Here is a 5416-nt window from a genome sequence, read left to right as displayed (position 1 = left end):
AAAAAAAAAACATAACCCAATTATATGCTACCTATAAGAAACTCACTTCATCTGTAAAGACACATATGAACTAAAAGTGAAGAAATGGAAAAAGATTTTCACACAAATGGAAATTCAAAATGAGCAGAAGGGCTATACTCCCACCAGATAAAATAGACTTTAAGTAAAAAACTGTAAAAAGAGACAAAAAGGTCATTATTTAATGATAAAGAGATCAATTCAGCAAAAGGATATAATAATTCTAAATATATATCTTTTATATTTTTTGTACATTTTGTACGTATATATTTTTATAAATTTATTTACATATAAATGCATGCATATTTATAAATATATATATATACACACACACACATATATATATATATATATATATCCAAACTTGGAGCACCCAGATACATAAAGAAGCAAATACTATTAAGTCTAAAGGGAGATAGACTACAATACAAGAATATTTGGGGACTTCAACATTTCACTCTCGGCATTGTACAGATCACCTAGATAGAAAATCAACAAAAACATTGGACATAAACTGCACTTTAGAAAAATGGACCCAACAGACATTTACAGAACATTTTATTAAACAAATGCAGAATGTACATTCTTCTCAGCAGCACATGGAACATTCTTCAGTGTAGACCATATGTTAGGCCATAAAACCAGTTGCAACAAATTTTTAAAACTTGAAATTATATCAAGTATCTTATTTGGCCAGAGTGAAATAAAACCAGAAATAAATAACAAGAGGAACTTGGAAAACTGTACAAGTACATGGAAATGAATCAACATGCTCCCAAATGACTATGGAGTCAATGAAGAAATTAAGAAGTAAATAAAAAGTATTCTTGAAACAAATGAAAACGAAAATACAATATACCCATATGCCATAGGTATGGGATACAGTAAAACCAGTGCCTAGAGAGATGTTTATGGCAAAAAATGCCCACATCAAAAGAGTAGAACAATTTCAAATACACAACTAACAATGCACCTCAAGGATCTATTTATAGCCAAAGTCATAACTGCTATGAAATAGCAACCATTTGACCCCTTCATAGAGGAGCACTCCCGAAGTCATAAGTTCAGCAAAGTACTAGGTCTCAAATCCTTCCTCCCAGTGTTTTTTATACTGGATATCAGATGTTGTTAGCAGCTCTATAGAGTGCTGGGTACACATGTCCTCCGTCAAATTAAATTTAAAATTAAGCTGCCAAGTTGAAATTCCTGGAGGGTTTTCTCCTTGCTCATTCATAAATGTCAGTCCTAGTTGAATTATCTTTAACAAGTCTACATTACACCGCAATAGTTGATATTGATAGTCAGGATCACTCCTGAATTCTCTAATAGGTCTTGCAACCACACCTGGAAACAGTCATGACATGAAACAGTCCTTTTATTTTTATTTTATTTTGAGCTACACACATGCTTATATATAGATTTTATCTCTGTTGAATCCCTTGAACAACAGACAGTATCTTCCCCCACCTTTCATGGCCCATTTTATTGCCTGCCTTTCAGTACTAAGTATGACCATTCCTATCTCAGATCTTAAGAAAAAGAAACACAGTCAGTTTAAATTTGGCCTTAATTTAATATAATTTAATGGGGAAAGAGATATCATATTGAATATTTTGATAAACTTTACCTACTCGAGTTTGGTTTATTTTTCCCTTTTCCTAAATTAACTAGCACTGACTCTAATTTATTTCCCTGTTTCACATCTCTCCATTCCATTCTACAGGCGTTTTAGCTATTTGAGATTGTGAACCGTCAGTTTTGCACTTTAGAGAGTGATTCTGACTCAAAACCTCTGTTTTATCAGAAATTTTGTTTTCTCTTTATCTTAGCTGGAAAAATGACCATCTTACAACTTTACACAGTATTTACTTGTTTTTGACCCACAGAATATAGCACATTCATTGTGCAACTGTCAATTCAGCAAAACCAAAAAAAAGGAAAGACAAGAAACTACTGAGGAGCTTAATAACTGCTGTTTCTGTACATAGCATTAAATCTTCCAAGTGCTTCTAGTGTCTGTCAGTTTCTAATCGGCATGCGTAGGCTGCTCTGTGACTAAAGAATTTTCGAACCAGCTTTACACTCTTCAGGAAAAATTCTTTGTGATTGGATGTTTAGTATCTGTCAGGAAACTGGTACTCAAGATGTTGAAGCTACAGTTATTTTGTGATAGCACACTTCCCTTGATCTGCTTCCTTTTATTCCATCACTGCTTACCCTTTATTTTAATTCATTTTGTAGCCATACTTATGACGCTCTTGATTTTTTGGTTACACAAATCAATTTTATTAAAATCCAAAGATAACAAGTCTTTAGGTATATTTTGTACCAAATTAAAGACAAAAATTGTGCTTTCATAGTTGCTACAAAGATAAATAATGAAGAAATTTGGTACAAAACAACAAAATACAATATATATGCATATCCATATATATATATGGATATATATAGCTAATAAAATTACCTGAGGAGTGTAACGCTTGTTTTTTTAGTGTGTGTATGTCTTTGCAATCTATTTTTTATATGTATTGACAAAAGAGATTGTGAAATATTTAGCCATGCAGAACATGTACCAGACCAGAGCATGTTTTGGTAATCATTAACTCTACCCTGAAATGATGGACTACAAGTTATAATGTGTGTTACCTACACTTCCATCAGTAATATTAGCAAATCTCCAAATGTTAGCCACATTGGTTTGTCTCCCTTGTACATTCTTTATTCATGATATTACAGTGCTGTAACTAGGTAATCCTTTTTAAACAAAAGATTATTTACAAAACAGAGAGTGTTATTTGTTTTTAGAGCTTTTGTAAATAAAGGCTTCAAATATATTTTCTTACAAAAAAAGTTTAAAAATACAAAGGATTAATCAAATAAAAAATTGTTTTTTTTGAAAAGAAAAAAATTGATAAACCACTAGCTAGAGTAACAGAAAAAAAGAGAAGACTCAAATAAAAGCAGAAAAAAAGAAGACATTACAACTGATACCACAGAGATCCAAAAGACCATTAGAGACCATTATGAATAACTATACACTAACAAATTGGAAAACTTAGAGGAAATTGATAAATCGTTGGATACATAAAATCTACCAAGATTGAACCAGGATGAAATAGAAAACCTGAACAGACTAATAGGATTTAATAATATTAAATCAGTAATAAAATTATCCCACAATAACAAAAAAGCCCAGGACCAGACAGCTTTGCTGCTGAGTTCTACCAAACTTATAAAGAAGAACTAATACCAATTCTTCTCAAACTATTCCAAAAATCTGAAGAATAGTAGGGAATTCTTCCTAAGTCATTCCTGATACTGAATGACATTACCCTGATACTGAAACCAGATAAGGACATAATAAAAAATAAAACAACAGGCCAATATCTTTGATGAACACAGATGCAGAAACCTTTGACAAAATACTAGCAACTGAATCCAACAACACATCAAAAAGATAATATACTATGACCAAGTGGGATTTATCCCAGAAATGCAAGGATGGTTCAATACACACAAATTTGCTGTGTGATACATCATATCAACAAACGAAGGACAGAAACCTTATGATCATCTCAATAAAAACAGAAAAAGCATTTGATAAAATTCAACACCACTTCCTGATCAAAACTCTCAACAATTCAGGCATACAAGGAACCTACCTGCTATGGTTTTGTTTTGTGTCTCCACCCAAATTTCATGCCAAATTGTAATTCCCAATGTTAGGAGAAGTACCTGGTGGGAGGCGATTGGATCATAGGGGTGAATTTCCCCTTTGCTGTTTTCATGATAGTAAGTGAGATCCAGTTGTTTAGAAGTGTGTAGCACTTCCTTGTTCACTCTCTCCCTCTCCTGCTCCTCCATGGTAAGAGGTGCTTGCTTTCCCTTTGCCTTCCAACATGGCAGTAAGTTTCTTGAGGCCACCCAGCCATCCTTCCTGTACAACCTGCAGAACTGACTCAATTAAACCTCTTTTCTTCATGGATTATCCAGTCTCAGGTAGTTCTTTACAGCAGTGTGAGAACAGACTAACTCTACTTCAACCTAATAAAGGCCATATATAACAAATCCACAGCTAACATCATACTGAATGATGGGGCTGGGACTTGGGAGGCTAATGTAGAAGAATTGCTTGAACCCAGGGGTTTGAGGCTGCAGTGAGCTATGATAACATCACTGCCCTCTATCCTGGGTGACTGAGCAAGTGAGATCTTGTCTCCAAAAAGAAGAAGAGATACAAAATATCCAACAGATATATGAAAATATGCCCCAAAATATTAATCATCAGGGAAATGCAAATCAAAACCACAATGAGATATTATTTCACCCCAGTTAGAATGATTATTATTACAAAGACAAAAAGAAAAATAACAAATGCTCATGAGGATGTGGAAAAAAGGGACCTCTCATACACTGTTGATAGGAATGTAAATTGGTATAGCCATAATGGAAAAAATATGGAGGTTTCCTAAAAAAACTACAAATGAACTACCCTGTGATCCAGCAATCCCACTACTGGGTATTTATCTAAAGGAAAGGAAGTCAGTGTATCAAAGGAATACCTGCACACCCATGTTTATTTCAGCACTGTTCACAATAGCTAAGATAGAGAATCAATGTTTAAGTGTCCATCAATAGATAAACGGATAATGTGATCTATACATAATAAAATATTATTCATCCATAATAAAAGGTTGAAATCCTGTCATTTGCAACATGGACAGAACTAGAGATCATTATGTTAAGAGAAATAAGCCAAGAACAGAAAGACAGACATTGTATGCACTCATTCAAATGTGGGAGCTAAAAAAAGTTGATCTTATGGAGGTAGAGAGTAGAATGATGGTTTCCAAAGGCTGGAAAAGGTGGTAGGGAGACGAAGAGAGGTTGTTTAGGGGGTACAAACATACGGTCAGATAGAAGTAATAAATTATTAGTGCTTGGTAGCACAAAATGGTGACTATAGTTAACAACAGTTTATTTTATATTTCAAAATAGGGAGGAGAGGCTGGGCACGGTGGCTCACACCTGTAATCCCGACACTTTGGGAGGTCAAGGCAGGCAGATCACCTGAGGTCAGGAATTCAAGACCAGCCTGTCCAACACTAAAAATATAAAAATTAGCTGGGTGTCATCACGCATGTCTGGAATCATAGCTATTCGGGAGGCTGAGGCCAAGAATCGCTTGAACTCAGGTGGTGGAGGTTGCAGTGAGCTGAGATGGTGCCACTGCACTCCAGCCTGGGTGACAGAGCAAGACCTTGTGTAAAAAAAAAAAAAATAGGGAGAAGATTTGAAATGTTCTCAAGACAAACGAATGATAAATGTTTGAGGTGATGGATATTCTAAATACCTTAATTTGATCATTGCACATTCATGTATATCTCAAATTATCACA

Source organism: Colobus angolensis, unplaced genomic scaffold, assembly GCF_000951035.1.
Source record: "Colobus angolensis palliatus isolate OR3802 unplaced genomic scaffold, Cang.pa_1.0 Scaffold124, whole genome shotgun sequence".
In the NCBI taxonomy this organism is placed as follows: domain Eukaryota; kingdom Metazoa; phylum Chordata; class Mammalia; order Primates; family Cercopithecidae; genus Colobus; species Colobus angolensis.
Note: the sequence above shows the minus strand (reverse complement) of the source record.